General features: G+C 37.2%; 1 protein-coding gene across 1 annotated transcript in view; it reads right to left on the reverse strand.

The window, feature by feature from the left end:
• Nucleotides 1-27,982, reverse strand: part of MARCH1 (membrane associated ring-CH-type finger 1) — a 236,126-nt gene that overhangs the window by 145,673 nt on the left and 62,471 nt on the right. Inside the window, exon 2 of the mRNA XM_021394679.1 lies at nucleotides 10,777-10,855. The gene's annotated coding sequence lies outside the window, so the exon portion shown is untranslated. The remainder of the gene's footprint in view (nucleotides 1-10,776; nucleotides 10,856-27,982) is intronic.

A 27,982-nucleotide genomic window follows, 5' to 3' on the forward strand; every position in this document is an offset into this window, starting at 1 on the left:
TCCCAGCTCCCTCAGCCGCTCCTCATAAGGCCTGTGCTCCAGACCCCTCACCAGCTTCGTCGCCCTCCTCTGAACACGCTCCAGGGCCTCAATGTCTTTTTTAAAGTGAGGGGCCCAAAACTGGACACAGTACTCAAGGGGGGGCCTCACTACACTGTGTTAGTTTAATAAGCACCAAATGAAAAACAAATGCTAGCTGCAGTATAAAATTTTAAAAAATAGCATTATCACTTTCCAAATATTCTTGCAAGATTTTCTTGACTCCTCTTTCCTCACTATTAAGTTCAATTTTGGTCTTACCATAAAAAAAAAAAAGATACATCAGATATCAAACATGCTTCACGATATGAACAAACCAGCTCATTCAAAGTAACAAATCTAAAAAAAGTACTTTTGAAGCTGAAACCAAGCAATTCCTAACATTAGGAAAATCTCCATTTCAGCCAAACAAAAGTTTGGAGTGTAGTGGGGCCATTACTGAATTCCATCAGGCAAGGATGCATGCACAACGTTTCAATGTTTCCCAGAGGGACGAGTCTCAAAGCACCTTGAACAAAGCCTATACCCTTTAAGTATTCACAGAAACTAACAAGACACATCTTGTCCTGATTAGAAAAAATAATAATCATCCATTGATAAACTTCACAGATACTTTAAGAATCATTTACTTCAAAAAAATCCATATCATTAATAGCTTTTAGAATTTTATCTCTTGCTCACCTCCTCCAATAACCCTCAGCTGCCTATATTTTATAACACAAATCTCATCACACCTGCTTTTTCCAACATAACCAGTGAATTTCAACCAACTGAAATGAAAAGCCATTATTCTTATCCCACTGAAATTCTCACCTCAGACACAGAGGAAAAAAAAAAAAAAGAGTAGTCCTTGCTGGTACTAAGGAAATCTGAAGCAACACCACAGAGAATAAGACCAATAATAACAATACAGTAACATGCATTTACCAGAAATACTCGAAACCAGATGTCTTTGTGACACAAATGAATGAAGCAGCTTTGTTCTCCACTATTACTCAGCTAAGAATGAAATCTTATTCACAGTCATGGCTGACCTACTAACTTAAAAATGCAGTGCCACAAGACTGGGTCACCCAAGGCATAGCTATTAGTGGCACCAAAGGTGGCTCTGGGTCAAGACTTTCATTACATTTATGTTGCAAAGACAAAATTTTCCCCTTCCTGCAGCAGGCTGTGAAGTCTACTCCTGGATCCAGCTAAAAACAGGTACAAATCTGCTTTCAGATCAAGTTCCACTGGTGCCCTACAGCCGCAATTTTGGGAACTGTTTCCTTTAGCGAAGTCTTGAAAATCCCCACCACTCCCTGAGCACAAGTCTTCAGGGGTAAATGATGGAAAACAAAAAGCTCTGAAGGATTCTCCTTTGAATTACATAGACCAGTTTACTCAACAAACTGGATGACTGTGTATGACATGTGTATGACTGTCGGCTTTCATGAGCCACCTGTTATGATTTCTTTGGAGTGCATCATGACACCATCCAATTTTCCTTACAAGCTACTTTTCAAGAAACATTGTTTCAATCATGACACAAGAGAGAAATGGATGGAGGAAATAAGTTTGTGTTCAAAGAAAAGCTACAATTGTAAAACCTGACTCTCAGCCCATGCATGTTTTGTACATTGAGACAGCAGGCACCCACAGGAAAAGACTATTTCTTTATATGCATATCATATTTAGCAAATTAGAATGTTTACAATCCTTTCCACCTCCCACTTCTTGCAATAATAATAGTGCTCAACTTAGGTCTGCAAACAGCAGAGTCTTTTTCCATTCACAAACCACAATTAATCATAGGTATTGGGGTATTTGTATTGCCACAACCAAGGCAGACCACAGCTATGAATCATGTTCAAGTGTATTGTAGATACAACCCAACAGGACCATATCAAAGCTCTGCATAATTAACGGAAGGAAGAGAGACTGAAGAAGATGAACAGGCAGAAACTATGCTAAAAACTCAAAACAAACAAACAAAAAAATCCATCATGCACTCACTCTCTCCATTTTTCAAGGAAACCGTCCCTGTTTCACAGAGACAGTTATCACAGTCATAAAGATTCTCTGTGAACTCTCCCAACCTGTTAGGCTCACTCACACAGCTGGAAGCTACAAAACTTCCAGCTGTAGAAAGACAGATGAGCAGGACAGATCATTTAATTGGAGGAGATGAATAAAGAACAAAAACAAATAGAGCAATGAATGGCACAGAGAAAAGTAGATGAAATTTGTCAAGATGGAAACAGGACAGCAAGGGCCTATTAAATGAAACTGTAAGGACAAAAAATCATAAACTGTAGAAGGATGGAATTCTCATAAAACATAAAAGAATTCAGTTTCAGGTTGCAGTTAAGGCCACAGTGATATTACGAGTCAGTAGATGACTAGACATTCAGCTGAAAGCAGAGTTTCTAGGAAATATTAGCAAAATCCACATTTAGGTCCTAGACGGACTTTTGAGAGTTTATAAAACAATATTCTTTAATTATTACTGGTTATCAATATATTCATCTGTATGGTTTCACATCTGCCTGTTTCCAAGATTTCAACACGGTACCATTCCAATTAACAGTCATAAAATTTTACTACAGATGTAGTGAAACACGTATCTCAAATATAACAGAGCTACTACTCACGGTGATCCTGTTAGAGCACAACTCAGAGAACTGCTTTATGTCAATCGTTAAAAAAATTGAAAATTAGAGATTTTTTTCAGAAAAAAAGAAGAGTCACTTCCTTTTAATCTGTTTTTCTCATTAAAATTCTGATTCTGCATTAAGTCTTCTCTATTTCGGATACTCAGCTCCATTTAAATAGAGCTGACAGGCTTGCCTGACACCGTGTCCCCTCAGTAACCTGCTTGACCAAGACTTTACCTGACATTTGCTCAAGGCATTTCTCATCTGCCCTTTCCCCTGCCTCCCAAGATGTCACTTTTTCACTCTGTAATTTCCAACAGTCTTCTGTTTTAAATTACACAGCAAACCTTAACGTTATAAAGGAATCATCACTGTAGGAAAGTTCTACCAGAACTCAATCCTCTATCACAAATACTGCTAGTGGCAGAAACACTGTCTCTCCTCTTCATTAATCTTTTCAAAACTGTCATGCAGCAATGCAACCATGCCTTCAAATTTGGTATTGATGTAACAAGATGAAACAAGCAAGGGATTTCTCTTTCCTTCAGCTCATTAAAAAATAAGATAAATAAAAAGTAGGAGCCTGCGGCTCCATTGCCTGAGAGTTTACCGATACAGAAGACCGTTCCCAGCCCAGTCCACAACCAGCCATACAAGCCACTTCTGAGCTAGGACAGCACTGGCATCTCTGGTAGTTTAGTTTTCCCTCTAAGTTCAGATCTTCAGCTGCATTTGTACACATACAGGACTTGGGAAGGAAGGCCTAGGACTATAATATGTCAGACTAGCAGGTAACAATCTTGCACAAAACCTTGTTTTCTCAAGATCTTCCGCACAGCTCTATATAGTATGTACTATATATGCTGCTGGGCAACTCCAGGGGGAAAAAGTTGCTAATAGTATTTCATGGTTGAAAGAAAGCTGTGTGCAACAGCACAGTAGTTTTGCCAACTTACTTTTTAATTACTGACTGCTTACAGTGATTGATCACAAAAATAAAAACATACACAGGAAACATCAGTATTTTCACTGCCCTCTCATCAGAAGAACACTTTTTTCAATGTTCTTCTTTAGCTTATTTTCTGCTTAAATAAGCCTTCTGTTCATAGTCATGGTCACTCTGAAATATTACAAAGACCTGTATAAAAAAAAAGCTACAATGAAGTCTGACATGTACAAAAGTCAAACTGAATCTAAAAGTACAAGCCACCCACCAGAGATTACTGCACAACTGAAAAGCAGTGTTGTTACAAGGCACACCAAACAATCAGAAAAGATTCCAGCCACACAGACCTGACATTCATGGAGAACTTGTTATTTGTGGAGCAAAAGCACCTCTGATTTCAAGCTAGTAAATTCTTATGACTCGTGTAGCGTTGTCCCTTGTTTTGTTGTTTTTTTTCTAAATAGACTACAACGACAAACTGCAACCAAAATAGTTACAGAGTATGAATTTGCCTCTCCCGTTCAAGTTAAAGCCAAGAAATCATACTTTGTCCAGGAAACTACATTAGTGGCAGCAGAAATGAATAAACTTCAGACCATTCTTGCCTCAACAGGCCTTGAAAACCTGTGGAGGCCAAAATGGCCCATTTTGTTAATGAAATGCTCATAATTATCTCCATGGGCTTTGTGGAAGGCAAGGAAAGTCAAGGGCATTATGGTCTCCAGGTAGAAAGCTATTTCCTAAGATTGGCACCCACAAAACCACCTTCAGAGTAACAAGATGCAACACTTTTGTGCCACATCAATGTAAAGGAAGAAAACAGCTGCTACAGTGCTGGAAAATCAGGGAACCTCTCAGATAGAAACCTCAGCTAAAAGCTAAGAGGGACAAATGTAATTTCTATCCCTGCATTTGTAGTTTAGAAACTTAGAAAAACCTCCCTTCAGCACTGTATTACTAAATCTGAGATAAACTTTCTTCTCCTCCACTCACATCCACTGCCCCAACTCCAGCATCACACAGTGTGGACCAGGAACAAGCACACAGTTGCAGAGTGCCATACAAATTTAGCACCACAAGCAGAAACATTTGCATCAAGAAGTCTGGTGCATGGGAACGAACGCGCTACAGCTCATTGTTATTCTAGCACATGTGTGAGTCCAAAAAGAATGAAAGCTCAACCTGAGTTCTTTTCACTACATGCACAGCAAAACAGCAAAGCAAGTAAAATGCACTGCAGGTAGGCTGCAAAATTCTCCAGCTTTCCTTATGTTCAGAAGCTAATGAAGCTGTGAGTGCTGTGTATAAACTCACCAGCACTGTTTCAGTAACTGTCTGTGCACTCTGACACTACATGAGGTGTAGGAATTTTACATCTCAAGCAAAACATTGCCTGCATACTGACCCAAACAATAACATATTTTGACTTAGTTGCACTGATACTTTTTTTGTCACGTCATCCTACTTAAATTGTAGGACGTTTCTCTTGACTGCTGTTTTCAATACTATTGGTGGAAATTTGGTATCAAATATTTTAAATAACACAATATTTTTTCTAAGCCTGTCCCTCACCTTCAGCAAATCGTACTTGTGTCCATCTGATTCTAACAAGGCATAAAATTATACCTCAGTAGAGAAATTTTACAAGCAACACCAGGAACAGGTGTTGTATTTATTAGCATCATCAGTTCAGAAATATCAACTTATTTTCCTCAGTATATCTTTATTTAAAAAAAAAAAAAAAGGACTTAAGTAATGAAGCAAAGGATGAAAGAACTGCAATAATTTTATTCTCGCTATTCTGCAAGATACCTTTGTACTATCTTACGATCAGGAAGATGATTACAGGATGCAAAAATGCCGTAATTAAAACTTACATTGCCCTGAATATATTCACAGAAGCTGACAGAAAAGCAGAAGTCAGGTAGCATATGAGATTGAAGTTTAAGTCCAAGTTTAGTTGAGAAAGACAAAAGGAAGGCATGGACAGAGCTGAGGAAGATTCATCTCTAACCACCAGTGAAACGTTGATTAGAGCTGCGTAGACACTCCTTGAAATTAATGTACTCTCAGGGACTCACAATCTTCTACAATCAAAATCTACTACAATCTTCTACTCAACTCTTCACTACTACCATATATGGTTTAAATTCTTACTACTGATTTTGATACCATATTTTTGATTCTTCATATGCTTAGTTTCATCTTGTGTAGCACACGCACTGGACTCTCCCCAAGATTTCCAAATAAGTAAGCCAATCCTGTATTCTCAGTGGAAACAAGATGATGCATTTCAAACCTTTTTTCACAAGGCACGAGAAGAATAGGGAGAAAAACCAAGCGCCCCAGAGATCCAGCAAGAGAGGTAGTTGAAGAAAATGAGGAACTCATGTCATGCATCAGAAAAGATGCCTTTCATGGACAGCAATGATTCACAATGTCATCTGTGTAATCAGAACATTTGTGCTCTTAAATTCCTATAAAAAATGAATGGCTATCATATTTAGAAGCTGTCATGTTTCTATAAACAAATACAAGTACACTCTGTGCTATTTATTTTGAATAAAACTCATTAAGATATCAAAGGATTTGGTATTTCAAAGGACAGACATGTTAATAGTCGCTAGCTAAACATAGAAAACTCAGCTGAGGGTTAAGCAAGGTAGAAAAAGCTTGTTTTCATATTTGTTCATCAGCTAACATTAACAGGAATTATGCAAATTTCCTTTGGAATTAAAATATAACAGCTACAAAAGTGATCATAATGAAATAATTACCACTATGATCTACAATATCACTGAGATAGATAGTTACTCATCTGTATTTAATGAAAGGCAGTTTTACAATACCGATTAACTCATTTGGGTTACTACCAGATACAATAAATGTATGACAAATACTTTAATCAGCATCACAATTAGCAGTTAGCATGGCATTATTCCTGGCAAAAAGACTTAAGACAAAGAACCTGGAACTATCTCATGTTTTATAATGCTTGATTTCTCTCTCTTCCAGCAGCTTGTGCTCAGAATATTTAATACCCTTTTCCTCTACCCCCTGTTGTCCTTTCTCTGTTTATATCAATATAACGGTTGAATACATGAATTCCAGAATCAGTTGCAGCCTTGAGTACAAAGCTGCATATATGCTGCTTTGAGACATGCCTATGTGATATTGTTTCCAATTTCTTTAATAAGAAGTGAACAGATTTAGCACTGAGATAGAGATGTATAGGAATTGAAATAAACCAGTCCAGCCATCTGTGAATAGAGTGCTGCCATAGCTTCAGTAACTTATTGATAACCAATTCAAAAGAGAATTCAAAGAAAACAGAAGCAGAATTGCTTGTCTACAGCTCTCTGAGCAAGATTTAATTGATTAAATAAGGAATGCTACTCCTTCTGGCTTGCCTATAGTACCAGCCAGAAGTTATTCTGAACAGAAACTACACAATTACTTTTTTTATTTGGCCCTTATTAAATCAACAGTCAGTCTCTAGAACCATTTTCCTCTTTTTCCCAGTCGTTCTCTATGAACCGTGCTGTCTAAGCAGGCAGACTTAATGAAAACAGTATGTCCAATGCTTAACAAAAAATCTGTATTGACTGGTGTCAATCTTGGAAAACTGCTAGCACATTTATCTAATCAGTGCTTACAAGCTTCTTCCTGTTCAGGTCATCCTGTACGAATCGTCTGCAGAAACTCTCAACAACATCCTTAGCATTTTAAATCCCCATTTTAAATTGCACAAATAGACATTTTTTTCAAGAACTTAAGTTCCTGACAGCACTTCAATTCAAATATATCAGAGGCAGAAGTACATCCTCCTTTCTGTAATGCCTAAATGAAATCCAGCTGCACAGAAGAGTATGTCAGTGCGCTGGCAAAGAGATGGAGTGGAACCTTTGTTCACTCTTGCCAGGGCATCAGACAGCACAAGCATTAAAGGTGCAGATTAGAGCTGGAGAAATGGCCACTAGTGCTAAGGACTAATGACTATTACCTTCTCAGTGCAGCAGGTTTCAGAAGTACAAGTTGTAGCAGCACTTCCTACAAAATACAGCCCACGTGAGTAAGGAGTACTGACATGTTTTTTGCCATCCTTAGCCTCACTGCAGCCCACTGTAATTCTCAAATCTCTGGTCTTCAGAGAAACCTGCTACTCCATGTAAGAACAGTACCATATGAAGGGTTTGTACATTAAGCATACAAATACCTTCAACACTCCTGCAGAAGTGAAGTTCTACCTAGAAGAGAATGGTTTGTGTAATAGCAAAAAAGACGGTAACAGAGTTTAGGACTACAGTATTAGGACTCTAATTTATGAATGCTCATACTGTTAGAATTTTGTGCATGTGATGATTTGATCATAACACACACCAGTTCACTGGCATTGGGCAGGAGTAGATATGAGTTCAGTTCTTAAGGTAGAGAAGAAAATACATCTACTTGCATATTTCTGGCTTTCTATCCAGACCTCAGAACTGTAGATCACTATGTAGTAATAGACAACTAATATTTGAAATGAAAAAATTAATTACTGCAATTCTGTTTACTCAGCAGCCAGATTATGTTTTTGCTTCTGTGGCAAGTTCCTAAAACCGTAACAGCTTGGATTCACATCACCTAACTTGAACTGCTCAAGTTCAACATGTAACACACACAGGCTACTTTTAGAAATGAGGTTGTGGGCATGTTACACTCAATAGAAAACCTAGCTGATATTACTTCCACGTAAGCAAAGCTAAGAAAAACAGAATGAGAAAAACTGTTCAGCCAATAAATCAGCACACAGACCGAATCAGTGGTTCAGCTCTAACATCTCTTTTTGTGACACTGACTGGAAAGTAACGGAACAGTCTCACATTTAAGTAATTTGAATAGACTGTAATGAACAATGATACACTGCTAGAAAAAAAGGTCATTTCTACATTTAATATCTTCCAACAGCTATCTTGTAAAAGAATTCCATATTAAAAATCATTGAAATGCATTTGCATTTCCTATTAATATTGAATTGTGAAATAATACATCAGCTCTATGCTTTTTTATATTTCATGTTTTGTCAAATGTTTTTGCAAACGGTTTGTATCAGAAGAAAACATTTTCTGCTATTTTCAAACACAGACACTATCAAAATCAGACGGGAATTAGGATATTTCCAGGACTTCAAAAAAAGCACTTTTTGTCTGGGAGGCTGCATGTCTACTTTACAGCACTCAACATAGAGCACGGCTCTCAGCTTCAGCACCCTGCCAGCAGCTGAGAACATGGAGGAAAGCTAAGACTTTTCCAAGCCAATTCTTATTTAAATAAAATAACTGATGCACACCTATGTGTATACACATACGAAATACTTGCATTTCTTAGACAGATGTGAAGAGATGAATAGAGAAATTTAAAAGAGAAGTTGAAGTTAGTAAGTTTTAACTCCTTTTCATCTCTTTTCAGTTTGCTTGTTTTTAAGGCTACTGTTAAGATGCTGGAAATCCACTTGCCCAAGAAGTGGTACGCAATTAAATCTAGTGAACAATACTGAAAATTAGACCAATTCAGTTATTAAGGCAGCATGATCAGAGCAGCAGTCTCCCTTCTCTCTTTCCCGACTAATCATGACAAGTTTCCTACAAATGTCCTGGAATATCCCCTCCAGATTCTTTAATGAACCCAAACAACATCCTTCAATGTCAATATACTTAGGATAACAGAGGTCTAATTGCTGAAGTTTCCCAGTACTGTGTGAATCCTAAGAGAATGAAGAAAATAACATTCAATTTTTACCTTACAACACACAAAAAACAGAACTCAGATTCTAATTTCTAACAGATATCTTTGTATCTGCATTTAATTTGTGGTTGTTTCAACAGTTATGTCAGGATAATAAAGACACACACTAGACAATAACTTTTTCAAGAAAATTGTAAATAAATATCAAAACAGTTTCTGATACTTCAAAAAAAAACTTGAATTGTGGAAGACTGGAATTTGCAAGTTTTATTTTAGTTGCAAGTTAGTTAACTAAATTCCCTACACACTGCCCCCAGCTGTAGGAGCTGCCACTACTCTCAAAGAGTGCTAGACTAAAAAAAAAAAAAAAAAACAAGATAGTTCTGTTTAAAGTATTAAATAGATACCACCAATTCTGAAACACTGTTAGTTAATATTTTCCCTTCCACAATTTTTAAGAACTCGTTAATTAGATTATGCTTAGTTAAACTATAATAATTACATAAACTATGATTATAATTAATGTACTATTTAAATTCCAGATTGCAAACTTTTTCTGTAAACTCTCAATTTCCTTGAAGAAATACTTCTTTGGCATGAACCATCATGCTTCCCCATGGCATAATTTATTTTTGAATAATAAGTCTTGATTGAGACTAACAATTTCTGAATTGTGTTCTCAGCTCTGCCAAAAGACACATCAATCTGCAAAAATCTATAGTCAGTCAGATCCTCTCGTTTCTTTGTGTAAATGGAATTTCTAATACCTTCCTTGCAGTAGTGTTGTAAGGGCAATTTCATTTCTCTCACACTTTTAAATACTTTTATATGGACAACTAAACTCAAGATGAAAACAAAAGCTTACATTCTTAAGTGGATTTTGTTAAGCACTGTATATAAAATTAAATGATTGCCCTATAGCTAAAAGAAAAGTATTTTCTACAAATAGCAAGACTGTAAACACTGCTATCACATCATTTAATAATTCTGGGAAAATGTGACCATTTCAGAACAGGCTTGAGTCACAGCAGGCATCTATCTGCATAGGCAATGTTTGCTAAATAACTTCTCAATTGAAAAGTTTCATACTCCTATACAAATGTGGTTATTTTCTCTCATTCAGAGTTTCTGAGAACTAAGCTACTGCAGCTTAGCATGTATAACACTGCAGGCATAATCAGTAATGATAAAAAATGAAAAATTTAGTCATTCCATTCAAAATCTTAACAGAAAAATGTGTCTACTTGCTCTACACTGAAATAGCTGAAACACAGTAAATTAATTATGGCAGGGATCTAACGTAAGACATTTGGGCAGGGTTTTCTTCACAACCAAGCTGTAAGTCAAAATGCTAAAAAAAAAAATCTATTTTTTCCAGAAATGTGAATATAATTTAGCATTTAACAACAGAAAAGCAGAACTTACAGGTAAAGCAATCTTTTAGCAGATTTCTACTACGCAGAAGCTTCACATGGCCTGTCACATTACTTCCTGGTTTCATTTCCTAGAATAAACAGAAACAAGTCATATGAAATGAGCTATATTATTTTGAAATATCATATAACACATATATAAATAGCCTTAACTCACACTGTAAAACTTTGGAAAAAATACTAATACTAGTGTCTTTCAGATCGTATAAGGGATGATCTGAAAGTAATGCCTCCCATTTTAGGACATTGGCCCACAATGTCAGAGGCAGATAGTGATGGTACAGTAGCAGAGGTTGAACCTTCCCACCAATATTCCATTACATGTTGTTGTGACAGATGGCAGCAGAGGGGCAGTCTGACAAAATGGTGTCTGAAATGGAAGCGCATATGAAGCAAAGGAGTGTCACTGAATTCCTCCATGTGGAAAAAATGGCACCCACTGACATTCACTGACACTTGCTGAACATCGATGGAGACCAAACAGTCGATATGAGCACAGTAAGGTGGTGGGTGGATGGTGCATTTCTGCAAGGGCATGGCACACAGGCTCTTATTCACTGCTGGTGAAAAATGCATAGATAATGGTGGTGACTATATTGAAAGATAGTGTTTTGTAGCTGAGAATTTGCTCTATGATATTGTGCTCCTTGTACCTGTTGTAGTTTGCATGGAAATCAATAGGAGGCATTACCTTCCAAGCAACCTACGTACAAATAAATCTAACACAACACTCCGGGACTTGAACAGTAGTCTTCAATAATATTTACCATTTCCTATGCTAGATACTGGTTCCCACTTTTGTTTCTGTAGACTCTCAAACTGATGTGAGATTATTCTTGATCTCCCTAAGCACAGGAAAACTATACATAATTTTTCATTTATTAACCATACTAGCGGAAAAGGCCTTCTTTTTACAGACACCTATATATAGTGCTGGCAAAGCATCATTTAAGGATAAATAAAGCTTAACAAAACAGAAAGACCAAAATACATAATTAGTTCACTAGTAATGTTTTTACACATATTTGCTTGCCAAACAAAGAGTAAAATATAATAAAGATTTAATCAAACTAGCTGTCTTAAAAGGAGAACAAATACAAGCTTAATCTAGTGAAGCACCCAAACCAGCTGAACAAACCCAAGCCATGCAGGAGCAAGCGCTGGGTGTTCATAGCAGGCAACTCCATGCTGAGACCCCCCAGCTGGCCTCCAACTTGTGACCTGGAAAAGATGGCTCCTTCCTCAGAGCTTGGGTGTCATGGAAAGGCTGCTGCACACTATTATCCCCTACTGCTTATACCTGAGACAAACAATGACATCAGGAGAGATCAATAAAGCAGCAAGCGTTGACTACACGGCTGTGGCAGTTTTCTCTCTCAGTCCTTCCAAACAAGCGTGAGAATGCCCGCATACATAGGGAAATGCCTACCAGGCAGAAATGTTGGGAAAGCTCTTCTACCTCTCTTCTGGGAAATCAGCACACTCAAACAACTATCTGAAGGGCCTGTCCACTAACGTTCATAGCACAGCAAACAAAAATAAGTACTTTTAAAAGTCTACATGCAGTTGCATAACTATAAACACACTGGGCTCACAGAAATAGAGGCAGGATAGATCGCATGGCTGAGTGCTGCTTTGGAGGATACCAGCTCTTCACGAGGGACTCACCAGGAGTAAATAAAGTAAATAAGAGGACAAACTTGAATCACCCCATTGTCTGCTGAAAGGCAACACAGCGAGGTATAAGTAATCCTGGAATAGTTGGAATGCACTGGCAACAACTTTGACACAGCTGAGCATAAGCCACCATGCCCTTACAGTGAAGGCAGCCCACAGCAACCCGGACTGCATTAGGACAATTGCCACCAGCATGTTAAGGGAGGTGATACTGCCTCTACTAAGCACTAGTGAGATAATGCCAGGCCCAGGCTCCCCAGTACAAGAGAGATTTGCGTACTAGAAAGGTATGACAGTGATTAATGGATTGAGACATCTTCTGTATGAGGAGGGGGTTGGACAAGCACAAGTGGTCCCTTCCAACCCCAACAGCTCCGTGATTCTGCAAGACATTTTATTTAAAAGGTCCCGGCTTAAAGTAAATTGAAAATAGGTTATAATTAATCACCCATGAAACACTTCCTCTGAGATGCATGAAAAAAGAATCTGCAATCAACTTCACTGTGCTTTAGCTAGTGTAAAAGACACAAAAGTTACTAATGAAAGCTACCAGCATACAGTAATCCTGACTCGAAGCCAGCGTGTTGGCCTCTCTGATATTAATGGTAAGACTTCACTACTGCAGTTTTGTAGAAGTAATGGAAGAAATTTTGATAAACTGGGTCCATTTCATTGTACAACAAGGGCTCTAAAATTTTCCTCAGTAATTCCTGCCTATGTTGAAACAGCAGAAAACACACCAATACGTATCTTCTAAAAGATACTCAGCTGTGGTATTTAAAATGGATCAACAAACATATAAGATGTATTTTGTTTCATCATAAGAAATATCCCTACAAACACTACTCTTACCACTCTCAAAAGAATTCTTCAAGATACACTCTAGAAATACGAATCAACTATACAGTATTCAGTGGTATGGTATTTCCTAATGAAATCACTAATAAAAAAACACCGATGGTTACATGTGCAGTCATGGGTCTGTGTTTGCATAACCCAATGAACTGCTTCAACATATGTGCAGAAATCAACCCATTAAGTTCTCATCAAGAACAGAAGGAGAGATGCACTAAAGCTTCAATATATATATATATATTTCAACTGCCAATGTATTATTTGGAAAAATCCTTTAGCAATTGAAATCATACATTCTCAGGAGAACAGGTTTTTTTTTTTGTTTTTTTTCAGATTTTAACAAGTCTGCCTTTCAGTTTTTTAAAAGATATAACTACAAAATATATTTCAAATTCTCTACCTATTTTTCTGAGAGAAGAATTAAATAGCACTTGACTATTTCATTCATTGTCAGAGAGAACAAAGAACATACATTAGATCAACAGAGTATCCCCGTACATATGGAGTCTTACAAAAGTATACTGCATGTATGCCATCACAAGGGTATCTTTGGGTATCATGTTGCTAAGGAAACCAACACTGCACCCAACAATTTCAAACACATTTTACTATTAAACAGGGTAGGTATTTGTTTTATTTTTAATTATTTATTTTTAAACAAGGAAATAAAACTAGCACACAAGGCTACAGAAGAGTTCTCAACTGCCAACAGTATGCTAAGCTAAGAAAATCTTAACATCTGAAATACAAAGTTTTTCCATTCCACAGTCTTTGTGTACTGATGCAACTTCAGAAGCTTGTTCAAAAGGAAGTATAACAGCAGAAAGTTTGGATGTAACTGTTTTTGCACATAACAGAAGATGGGGCAGATAAACCCCGACATTTTCTTTGACTTGTTAAGAAGTCCAAAACTTTGCGAAACCTTCACTGGTGAACTATTCACATCAGACTGTTGTTTCAATTCAATGGCATAAGATAAAATACCATGAAAATATACTATCCCATTTAAAGGAAACTAAAGCGAGCTTGCTACAAAGAGATGTGTTTTGAAAATTTAGCTAGCAGCATATCCATTAAAAGAAGGATGAATAAAGGAACTATGTTACACACGTTTCAGCTCATGTTTTCCTGTTGTTTCACAGAACATTACACAATCTCTATTCAATACCTGTATCTGCTTTATCTGTCTTGGTCCATCTGCTCTGCAAATGTTCTCACAAAGCAGTTTCCCATAGCAACATCAAATATCACAGTCCCAGTCTTCTGCTGAAGCACTAACTGATCCACTTCTGAATTTCAAGCACTATCTTTTTTTCTGCTGTACTTAAGTAAATAAGAAATAAATGGAGTCTTTCATCAGAGAAAAAGCACACATGAATGAAAGAAATACCCATGAACATAACCCCTGCAATTAGGGGTTTTGTTCTGTATTATCAAGTCATTTTTGAACAGAATGATATTTTACCTATACGGCAGGGGTAGGAAATAAAATAACCGATGACCTGTTGATAGTTTTTACTTGATTAAAATTTCAGAATCTTTATCTTACATATAGAAAAGCAAATCATGCATAAGATTTAAGGAATAAGAATATACTATGCTGGATGTAAGTTTTGGAATGAAAAGCTCAACATTATCTGCCTACTTTGGGAAAACAAACATTGTCTACAAGCTATTGGTTTATCAAAATTTTTCATCTTCGTGCTTACAATGATCAAGGAAATAAAAATGAAAGGCAATTTTTGCAATACATTTTCACACGAGTTAAATGCAATTAACAATAACAGTAATTTCCAAGAAAACCTGAAATTTCAACAGAGAATCTACCTTGAGAAACCCTGCTCAATTCTAAGCAGTAGCAAGCATATACAAGATTGATTTTTAAGTGAAGGTCTTTTGAAAAACCAAAAAAAAAAAAAATCAGTAAATATCATAAATTAGTTTTGAGTACAAGGGTGCTGTGCATTTATGGTGAAACTGTAACAGACTTGTTAATTCATTAATTCAGAGCTTTCACAATAGGTCAGTTTCCCTAAGGTCTAATATTTGCATTTTAGATTTGTCGACCCAAAACCACCAGAAGCAGCTAGGAACAGGCCCTCTAGTGAGTGAAACAGTAATCAAAGGTTCTGGATCACTTCTACACCATTGTTCTGTATTTTATAACTTGGAGCTACTTCAAAAAAAATGAACTGAATTTGAATTTGGACCAAACAGACTTTATAGTTTAATACAGATCTCTGATCTTCCCAATGAAGTTCTTCCGTAGAGGAGTTCTGATGTTCTTTGATGGAAGGGCTTCTTTGCTTATCTTGAACATAAATAATACTATGTACTATATAACAAATCTGGCATTTCTACAGACCACAGAAGAGATCTACCACAGGAGGACCAATCCTCTTGTCTGCTGCATGCAGAAGTCTGGTTAGCTTTGTTAATAAATAAATAATTAAATAAATAAATAAAATAAATAAATAAATGCAAGCATTGCTGGGCAGATAAACACAAAATAAATACAAAAGCTCTTTGCCTGCAAGAAGAGCGCCACACGAAATCTCTCTCTACAACAGCATAATATTACTTAGGTGAGCTTACACTGCCTGCAATTATTGACAACTTCTATCCACAGTTTATTTCTTGAGCAAAACCAAGCAGTAGTGATTTGCCATCAGTCACTAAGGAAATGCTAAAATAATTTAATTCCTTAATTGCATGAACTTAATACATGCATTTTATTATCCTTTACTATATACAACTTTTACTTTTGTTTTCTGATAAATTGATCTACACATTTAAGACAAATATTTCAGCCAAAATTAGAGTGCTATTCTTAAGTACATTGCTACATGTTTTCATCGAGCCTCAATTATTCTGTTTTGCTTTTCCACAGGAGGATTAGATCTCCACTAATTTTAATGTACCACAGAAAAAAAATGTCAGTGATAAAATTATCAGGAATAGCCAGCTTCATTACATGCAACAGATACATGTGAACTATATAATTGGCTAAAAGATGAGAACATTTTGAAAAATAGTTTTCAAAGATGCTACTTCAAAATAATGATCTAAGCTAAGAATAAAATATGAAATCTTAAAGGACTAACATCTTGCTTTCTCTGACAGTGTCTGAAAGACTATAAAAGCCTTTAAATTATTAGAATTTATTCCAGAAACAGCTAAGCAGCCCCTACCGTATTCATTTATCCTTTGTCCTTTTAAGCTTTCAGGGTGCTGTGTAGCCATAGTAACTATGCCTTTCCTCTGTAAAATCCATTAGCTGGTTTCAATCTGGAATTCAATGCTACCGTAAAATCAAAGCCAAAGATTAAAAAATATATACGATAAAGAAAGATTATTGTGACAAGCATTTATTTTAGAAGCAGTTTCTGCATCTTTATTCTTTATCCACAACAGCAAAAGAAACCAAAAGTTTAAAAGGACATCAAAAGATCAATTCAAAATGTCTTTTAAACCTTGGTCACCATCAGGAATCACACATTTCCATCTCAAATCAGACCTCACAGCAGAACTAGCTGTTCTCCACATTAAGCCAGTCAGCGCAACTGGCTGGCTGACCACCAGTGACGAAGGACAACACATGAGCTTGCCCCTCTCAATTGCATTTCCCTGCCAGCAGCAGGCTAAAATAAAGGTATCAGGAAGACCAGGATTTGCACTGCAAAATACTGGATTCCTCTTCCATGTGGACAACTTTGAAATAAGGCAAGTGTTGCAGAAGTCTAGACTAAGCTTTATCAGATCATATTTGGATATGATGATTTTTGTCATGGGAGCCCTGAGACACTTGAGCACCAGCTTAGTCCTGACACCAGTTACACAAGAACTAGCCCTAGTGGCGCTGCCATGGTTTGCTTGAATCCTCCTGGCCAGCAGTTACACCTGGGACCTAGCAGGAACTACACTTTTCAGCAAGGAATACTGAATCAGCAGTGTTGGAAAATATTGCACAGGCCACTAACTTAAGGACTCCTCAAGTATTCAATGTATTAGATAGTACATTCCTTAATTAAAAATTTTCACTGTTACCTCAGCTGTTGAGCTGTCAAGTTCAAATTCTGCCCTATTCATTTTACACTTCTGTTCACATCTGCATTAAGTAAAATGAAGCATGACTCAGACAAAAGTGAAACGTCTGCCGTACTAAGAAAGCTTTGTTAGTACTTCTATCTGTTATCAAATATGTTCCATTTATTACGGAATTCTTGAATATTAAAAAAGCTCTAAATTCACACAGCATTACACAAAATAGTATTTGAAAAATCAATGTTCCTTCCATGCCCAAACCATGATGATACTCTCCTGTACAAACTGGCACAAATAATGGGTGTTGGCATGAAGCACAAGAATACACCTGAAGGAAAACGTAAACATAAAATAGGATCTATCTAGTCTTTATGTCCTATACTACCACCAAGAACCAAAATAATATAAAAACAAAAGCAGTGTGCTGGAACCATGAGTGACAGTGTCCCTGAGCACCATCCCTACAGAAGCTGAATTGTGTCTGTTCCAACAGGGAGAAAGCAGAATTCCCACTAACAACTGAAGAAATATCAGCATTTTATTTCCACTTCCTAGCTGCTCCTTCTGCTGTCTCTCACGCTTTTTACTACAAGCAGAAACACTGCAGTCATTTGAAGAAGAAAACCAACATTTCTCAAGATTTACCCAAATCAAAAAATTCTACTCCCCTCTCATATAGTTCATAATTCATTCAAGTTGGTAGCAGAGCTCCCACAGATTTCACTAGGGCAAAGATTTCATTATCTGTATCTTTATGAGACGTTGGAATTCAAGGCTATGCTTTCTGTCACTATGGTAGAGGACAAAGTCGCATCATCATAGTTTCTGCATCCAACTTGGCCAATGAGTCTGTCATTTCCAGCTGGTGCCCTATCTAAAACAGAATGGCAGCATGTTTTGGAAGTCACAGTGTGAAGTCCAATAGTAACCCCAACTTTCCTGGGAGTTCAACACAAAGAAAGAGGCAGAAAATTCATCTTTCCAAACCTTCTTTGCACTGCCCTTCAAATAAAAACAGAAGTAAATTCACTTTAAAATCTAGTGAGTACATTGAGAAAGGCAGGGATGTTCTTAACAGTTAGAACATTTTGACAAGACATTAGAAATCCACACTGAATTAAGCATTCCCAAGCAGTAAGAAATTCAATGTCAGAAACCTTACTACTAGAAACCAAAAACCTCTTCTTAACTATGATGATGCTGTAATTCCATCTATCAGGCTACAGAACAAAGTACTTTCCACATATGTCAGCAGTACAACCTGTGAACAATAATATTTGGAGAGGAGAGCAAGATACAGTTGGACTGGATGATCTTGGAGGTCTTTTCCAACCTCGGTGATTCTATGATTCTATATACCAGCACTTTCTCCACCCAGAATTATTGTTGCAAAACGCTTATACAGGGAAGCAGCACTGATTGGACAACTCACAAGAAATTAAATCAAGCTCTGGGAATAGAGATTACCTAAGGGTGGAGAGTTGAAAACAAAACTCAGAAAATCTGGAAATTCGATACAAAATGAATAGGTGTAGGTGTTCTCAGAAGACTTGCGAGTATGTTGCTACAGAATCCAATGAGAGTTTTTGCAAACTGTCCAACTTTGAATGTCTTCAAAACAGAATAAATTTTTGACTCCCACAAGCTTCATGTAAGAGTATTGCACACCACTCTCTTTCAGCGTGCTTATTTTTGTTATCTTAGCATCCACCTACATTTATTCCATACTTGTTTATTGTTTTTTTTCCTTTCAAAATTCAAAAGCAATTCTTCCTTCCTTTTTAAAGTTGATCCTCTATTTTATTTAATAAAACTAAAGAAATCCCAACACGTAAACCCATAGCTTTGGGTTTTGCTGCATTAAATTCTAAGATCTTAATGTCTTCAAAGTCCTAAGAATGTTCTAGCAAGTTTAAATTATAAAGTAGGCTTCTCCAAAACCTGTGGAACTGGTTAAACTTGGAATAGGACCAGTCTTGGAAAGTTCAATTTTCCATGACATTAGAAAACAACAGAAGACCCCACGAATAAAATAACCTGGTAATATCTTTACCAGAGGAAACTTGGAGAGGTTGTTTTCTATGAGTGAGGATATGACTGTTTTCACAGCAGCCTCCCTGCTCACCTCCATTCCAACATGCTGCAGTTGTCATAGCTACCATTTTACACAGCCATAGACCGAGTAATGATCTCACATTCAATAAAACCCCAAAGGCTCTGAGCTTGTACAATAATTCAGGATTTGCGAAGAAATTTTGCCATGAAATTTCACTGAAAGATTGTCAGGTGCCAAGGTGCATTCAGACAAAAGCTTGTTTTGAAGAGTGAATATTTCATTTGCAGTTCTGTCACAATGAAGGTATAGGAACTGAAACCATGGCGTGACTCATTGATTACATTCTGATCATTCAGACAAGTAATTTTAATGATAATTCAAGATGATTTAAATAATGAATTGGAACCAAATGTAACCAGGTTTCTCTTTCCAAATTAAAAAAAAAAAAAAAAAAAAAACACCACAAAAATCTTAAACTGTTTCCTAAGTCACACCAGAGTAAGCAGAACCTGAGCCCTCGGGAGCTCTTACGGATTCATGTTCCCTGCAGAGTTTCTACACATCCAAGTGAATGAGAACGTCAATCAAGAGCACAAAATACACAAAGAGCAACCATTCTCCTAAGCTTTAGGGATGACAAAAGTCACAGCGATGACAATCTAAAAGGCAGGTGTTAAGCTCATAACAGGTAAGTCACTGAATTTAGAACCCATCCAGGTTACACTGATATGATGCTGAGGCAAAGGTATCTAACAAAGTTATGACAATGTCATATCCATCCACCCATTAGCATATCAACAATTTGTAAATCATAGTCAGAATAGCAGTAGCTCAACAGTATTAAGGAGAACAATGTGAGAAGGTTATTTTCATATTCATGTTGTGAAATCCTGTGATCTTTCATATGCAGAACAACATCATCCTGCACTTGCTTTCTTAAAATGCTGTTCTTACATGAATGTACTTGAAAATTTCATGCTGGTTCTAACCTTAGAATAACAATGACAAAAAGCCATCTGTGAGAACCCAGCCCTTTGCAATATATGCATTTATTTCTTAGTCTCTCTGGGAGCTCCAGAGTCTGCTTCCAACCTCAACTTTTCTGTGATTCTGCTCAGAATGAACAGCTCTGGCTTAAAACAGAACTTGCTTGAGGTTTCTCTCCCACAGTGAGAATTAAAGTGCCTGTTCAATTCTTTCTTACAATCCACTTTGTTGTTGCACAGTGTCAGACTTCATGAGCAACTAAACTCATATATTCTCATGATTAGCTATTTAAAAGGGACAATTCTTATATTCATCAGTACCACTGATGCCCAACTAATTTCCAAACATCAATCCTTGCTTGGCATTTGCAAACAAGAGAAGTGAGACACTTAAAACATACCTTAAATTAAGAACAGAGAAGAGAGTTTATAGGGGCAAGTACTCTGCAGTTTCTCAGCTGCCTTTCAAAAACGATTTCATACTGCGATCACTTGGATTTTAGTGTATAAATTTTTCCAAGTATCAACTGTTTTCCCACTCCTGGTAAATTTTGCCTGTGATATCTACCACAATTAAGCTCCAAGCACCCTCACTACTATACAAAATAGATCTTGCATTTCACTCCAAATTTTAAAAAAGGATTCTCTGCATTTGTAACCCTCTGTGAAGTTAGTGGTACCTCTTCTTTCGTATTTCACGCTTATGAGAAGACTTTTAAAATTTAAATGGTATGTAACACATCTGTAACCTCCTTTTATGTTGAGTTTTGATGCTTTGCAAATAGAATATTCATCTAGCATTTAAACTAATACTTAATTGAAGAAAATTCAGTTCTGCATAGCTCATGAATTTGATAATTCACAATACCTACTTGTCAAGGGATATCCAGCAAGCTGTCATGTGGAAGTACCACACAGGAGTTATTACACATATCTACATCCTCCAAAATACTACCTCCCATTTAAGAACCACACTCCTCATACAGGTGCAGGGAGACATTCTACCTCTTCCTGAAACATTTCCTCCTATCTCTGAATCCAGTTAGATTTTCTTTCCTCAATTAAAATCAGGACCAGTTTCTTTTCATTCTGCAGAATTCATTTTAGCCTATGTCTCTTCAAATGCTTTCGGTCACCAGTAGGCTGTTCCAATGATTCTTCTAGGTGCAAGGAAGAAAGTAACTCTAAGGAAATTTAAAAAAAAAAAAAGGGCCTTTGGGACATTACTGATCAAGTGTTTATGAATCTACATCCTCAGAATCTAAAACTAAGTGTAAGATAAGACACACAAACTTTGCTGAGTCACACATACAGATGACTAGCATTCCTCACAGCTAAACCAATAAGGTCTTACCTAATGACTTCAGGAAAGTCCATTTGAATTCTTCCACATTTAATTCACATATAATGAAAATGTTACCTCAAAGTTCAGATTAAAAAAATGTTTCAATTAGTGCCTAAGGTAACCCAAGGTAACAGGAGAAATATGCATAACAGTCTCTTACAAGTGCTAGCCTCTCCGACAATTTTTTTCAGTCTAAAATTCAGCATATTGTATTCTTAAAACTTTAATTGTATAAATCCTCTACTTTCTCTGCTAGAGAAGATACATTGTTACACCTTCACATCAATTAAACCAAATCCTAAAACTGTAATTCCTCTAGAACACTTCTGAAATGCATTAGCCAGACAATCACAGAAGCACAGACTGACTGAGGTTGAAGGGCTCTTTGGGTCCATCAGGCCCAGCCCCAGCAAGACCATCCAGAACAGCCACCCAGGCCTGTGTCCAGGCAGCTCTGGGAGATCTCCAAGGAGGAGAATCCACTGCCTCTCTGGGTGAGTCTCTTCCTCACAGCTCCAGCTGCTCCCCCTTCCAGCCGAACAGGACACAGAACCTAAAGAAAGCTGCTAACAGCACCAACTGTCCTTCGTACATGTTGACTCTTCACTGATTAGGTAGAAAACGTGGGCAATTTCAGAAGAGATTGAATAAATTCTTATGAGAAACATCCAGTTTCTACAGATTCCTTTCTTGTATCTCAATAGCATTTGTTCTTTGCTACTTTGTGATGTTTTTTCCAATAGATTCTCCCTCAGTGAAGCATTATGTACTGGTTAGCATGCTCTTAAGGATCCATAGCAGAAGCTAGAAGGCTTTTGTTATTAAATACTTCAGATATCAAGTTCTGCATCTGAAAGCTCAGCATCTAAAAGCTCCATCACTGTGTACCACTTAAATAAATATCCCCATTATCAAGTGTATTTTCCACATCACCTGTAGATGCTGCAGATTGTCTTCCTATTACAGCTGAACTGAGAAAGGAAATGACCATCTTATTATTGGCCCTAGCTGAAGATTGGACCCTTAAGGGGAAGAGAAAAAAAGGAAAAAAAATTCAAACCCACCATTAACAGTACCAAAGCAAGCCTACCAGGAATGTTCATAGAAAAGGTCTACAAAGGATCTATATGCAAAAGTATGCTTCTGGCCTCTAAGGCAGTCCACTCAATGTGCTGGAGGTGGAAAGAATAAGAGGAACTCATTGTTCACACTAAAGAATTTCTAAAGCACCATTTTTTTTCCCAGAGTTAGAAACAAGCAATCTGGTATGTCTCTCTCCAACTATTTGCAGGAATGTCCTCGTTTTATTCAAATTCCTTTTGTATACTCACAAAAAAGAATGATATCACTACTACTACTCCTGCTACCATAAAACTCTCTGCTAAATAGAGAATCGTGCATAAATGACTAACAAATACAGAAGAGGAAAGCTGAAGATGTAAACAAGGGAAAAAAGTAATTGAAAACATTACCCTTTGGATATCCCTGTTAACCTTTTGGCTACTAATCCAAAGAACACATATATAAATATATATAAATTAAAAACCACTCACAGCTGGAGTTCTATTTACAATAAAGTTACTAATTTTTCTGAGACCATAATTTCGTATTCTGCTCTTAATCTGACATAGTATCAAGTGTTAGGGTTCAGCCCACAACCTCATGTGGCCACCGGCTGAGCTTAAGTACAGAGATAAGCTCATATAAGAACTCAGGAATAAACTAACTCAGGAATAATTAAGAGCAACTTACCTCAAGAAGCAAAACAGAATTGTCTGCCACTGGGAACAGCCTATCTGTGTAAAACCAGAGTTCTCTAGGTGTAAAGGACTCCTGACCTACCAGAGAAACCATCACAACTCTCTTACAGGCATTTATGAACTGAACCTGAACACAACCAAAAACTACATCTTTGTTATCAATGACAAGTAGGCCACCACATACACTTCCTCCCTAAAGAAATAAAATGCATGAATAAACCACAGACAGATGTTCAGGAGTTCCTGAACTCCTATGGCAATATGTCTGCATAACAACCAGAGCACAATTCAGTTTAAATACCCAACGTTAAGAGGTTGGCTTCAATACCAAATACAGAGCTTAAAATCTTCAAGTCCTGAATGGATGCCTAATGATTAAGCTGCAGAACAGATGAAATGGAAGAACTCTTGTCTAAGAAATATCAAAGTCAGGTTCAATATACTGTTTAATCTAACTACAGTTTCTAGATATTTGCACTAGAAATAATTTCACGAATTCAAATTACTAAAACATCAGTAAGAAACAAGATAAATCTATCATAATTAGTAGCAGACAGCACATGTTTTTGTGTTTGTAGTTTTTTCTGTAAGCAACAGACTAACACCATAACAAAACCAAAACCTGACATATGGTTTGCTGCTAGTTGATAAATCCTCAATAGAATGAAAGTCATTGCATACCAGTCCAACAGCTAGATAGTATTGGATCTTAGGCGTAGTCAAAGAGTTTCTTTTGTCCTTCTCTCATTTCTGTTAGTTTAAGGACCTCCTTTTCTAATATTCATATATGCCCAGGGCACTTCTTTTTCCCCTCTTCCTTCAGATCCATGTTTTAATTATCACAGAAGCAAGAGCTCCAGTATTTCACTTCTTGATCCTTTGTGAATTTAAAAAAATAAAGACAATATCTATAATAGTTTGGGTTGTTGTTTTTTTGCTGTCTGGTTGATTGCATTCATAAACATAGTGTATGGGACTCAAGGGACTAGTCTAATTAAGAAGTCAAATTGCGATGCTGATTACAGACACTTCTCAAACTTTAAAATCAACAGTTCTCAGAATAATCTCAAATCTTGTACATGATTTCAGGAAACAATTACGCTTTTCCGTTTCATCAGACTATTACAATCTTCACATCAGAGAAAGACTTACATGACGAATTTATTTATTTTTTTAATTTGCTTTCTAAGAGCACCTTACACTACCACTTCACTTAAATGTTTGCAGTAAAAAAAAATAATAATTTATATGCTGTGAAATATTCTCATAGTTTGTGATTAAAATTAGTTTAGAATTAGGATGGATGCTTCCCTGTCTTGCTTTAAAGTTACATTTTTCCCCATCTAAGAAAGCAAAATAATTTTTGCATTAAATGTCAGTTTATCTCTGCAATGATTGGAATTAGCTGTCTAATTTCAAGTCAAATTAATTCAGCAGATCTCTTTCAGAATTAATAAGTGGCATTTCCATACAAGTCATCTACAAAGCCTGATGTGAAAAACATTTACATGGGTAAGCCCTAAAAATTTCACCAGATTTGTAGGAAAAAAAAATAAAAAAAGAACAGTTGCCATAGAGCTAATTTTAGCTGAGCTAATATTCTTTTATGGAGTAATACATAAAAGCTCAATGTTTTGAACCATAATAGCTTATTCAAATGTTTTCATCATTACCATCAACATTATCACTTCAAGCCGATGCCACTAAAAAAAAAAAAAAAACACAAAAAAACACCTAAATCTCATATATATATTGCAAGTAAGTAGCCAACAGTATGATAATAACATTCTGTTCTTGGTATCAAACTTTTTTTTTAGTTTTAAATAGCAATGATGTAGTATATATATTCTATGGTAGAGAGCAGAAAAAAAAATCAACATTGATTCTCTAGTCCCTCAAAAATGAGTAATGGGGCCAAGAAGCTCAGTAGTACAGACAGCATTAAAATACCAGTCAATTATTACTAGATGTAATACAACATTCTGAACAGACAGTATTCTGAACAAATAAATGCAGAGTTAACTAGTGCATGGAAGCCAGCAGATATCTGAATAAAATATACAGGGAGTCCTGTTAATTTCAATTATCATCTGTGCATTCTGCAGACATCTGTACAATTCCCATAATACAACAAGGATCTATAAGTATGTGATTACAATAAAGAGCTCTGAAGATGGCAACAATTTGGGTTAAGAAAGAAAACTGAAAATAAATGGTAATGGAATAGTAACAAACTTCAAGTACCTTGTATTGCCCTTTTCCTGTGCAATTCCACATCTGTCAGACCCATAATAAAAGACCTGGGACTTGGTAAATTGCTATTTCAATTGGATGACAACAGGGTATTAAGTTGAGCGAAGTTTTGTAAGTAGATGCTCTGAGCTGCCAAGTTCCAGGGGAGTATTTGGTCTCTAACTGAATTTTGGTGAGAAGGAGGATTTCAGTAAATCAGTGTTCCTGGACCTAAATGTAAGAGCGCAAAGTAGGTTTATGTTATCAGTTTCCTTAACAGAATGCTGGCACTGACCAATTATGGCATAGTAAGAGAGACAAGAGAGGCAACAAGGGACTGAAATACAATTGTAATGAGAGAGACTCATGAACGATGGGCAAGTGTTGCATTGGGACACAAAACCATTTCATGGACAGCTGATTAGGGAAACTATTAGAAATAAACTCCCAGAAACTATTAGAAATAAACTATTAGAAATAAACTAAAACTATTAGAAATAATCTTGTTCAAAATTTGTCTGTTGAAAAGGCATTCTAATAACACACACATACAATAATCCTACAGGATTTACAAAAGCCAGAAAATCCACCAGACTTATGTGCAACTTCCAAGAGAAGTATGACACAAATACTAGAGCAGAGCAGAGCCTATCAAAATGAAGATATAAAAACTGCTGAAAGAATTGAATCCCTACAGACCTCATGGAAATCACCAAAAGGCAACATATTGCAAACAGAGTCATAAGTGCGTATCACTTTTCAAGAAAGGCTTGATTAAAAGCTGAAAGGAAACTGACATGGACAAACAGGCCAAAGGGAAGCTTCCAGGAACGAGAAAATTAAAATCTAAATTAAAAAAAAAAACAAAAAAACGCCATAATAAGCATAGGTTATGTCCAGATGATGATAAAAAGAATCATGCAACTTGATGAACTGAACAAAGAAATAGGTGAAAAATAGTTTGAAGAGTAACTCATAAATCAAAGCTACGTATTAAATCCAACCTCAATCACAGAATCATAGAATTACTCAGGTTGTAAAGGATCTTCAAGATCATCAAGTCCAACCGCAACCTAACCATACTACCCTAATTCTAACAACCCACCGCTAAATCATGTCCTTGAGCACCACATCCAAACGGTTTTTAAACACATTCAGGGATGGTGACTCAACCACCTCCCTGGGGAGCCTGTTCCAGTGCTTAACAACCCTTTCTGTAAAGAAGTTTTTCCTGATATCCAACCTAAACCTCCCCTGGCGCAACTTGAGGCCATTTCCCCTTGTCCTGTCACCTGTCACCAGTGAGAAGAGACCAGCCCCGCTCTTGCTGCAATCACCTTTCAGGTATTTCATATCATAGAATCATATCATAGAATGGCTTGGGTTGAAAAGGACCTCAAAGATCATCGAGTCTCAACCCCCCTGCCAAGTGCAGGGTCGCCAACCACTAGACCAGGCTGCCCAGAGCCACGTCCAGTCTGGCCTTGAATGCCTCCAGGGACGGGACATCCACAACCTCCCTGGGCAACCTGTTCCAGTGCGTCACCACCCTCTGTGTGAAAAACTTCCTCCTAATATCTAACCTACATCTCCCCTGTCTCAGCTTAAAACCATTCCCCCTTGTCCTATCACTATCCACCCTCACAAACAATCGATCCCCCTCCTGTTTATACGCTCCCTTCAAGTATTGGAAGACCACAATGAGGTCTCCCCAGAGCCTTCTCTTCTCCAAACTGAACAAGCCCAGTTCCCTCAACCTTTCCTCATAGGAGAGGTGCTCCAGCCATTTGAAGAGAGCAATCAAGTCTCCCCTCAGTCTCCTCTTCCCCAGACTAAACAGCCCCAGTTCCTTCAGTCTCTCCTCGTAGGGCATATTCTCCAAGCCCTTCACAGGCCTTGTTGCCCTTCTTTGGACCTGCTCCAGCACCTCAATGTCCTTTCTGTACTGAGGCGCCCAAAACTGAACACAGTTCTTCAGGTGAGGCCTCACCAATGCCGAGTACAGGGGCAGGATTACTTCCCTAGTCCTGCTCACCACACCATTCCTGATACAAGCCAGGATGCCACTGGCCTTCTTGGCCACCTGGGTACACTGCTGGCTCATATTCAGCCGACTGTCCATCAGCACACTAGGGTCCCTTTCCATCAGGCAGCTTTCCAGCCACTCCTCCCCAAGCCTGTAGGGTTGCCCGGGGTTGTTGTGACCAAAGTGCAGGACCCGACACTTGGCCCTGTTGAAACTT

The sequence above is a fragment of the Numida meleagris genome, chromosome 4, assembly GCF_002078875.1.
Source record: "Numida meleagris isolate 19003 breed g44 Domestic line chromosome 4, NumMel1.0, whole genome shotgun sequence".
Classification (NCBI taxonomy): domain Eukaryota; kingdom Metazoa; phylum Chordata; class Aves; order Galliformes; family Numididae; genus Numida; species Numida meleagris.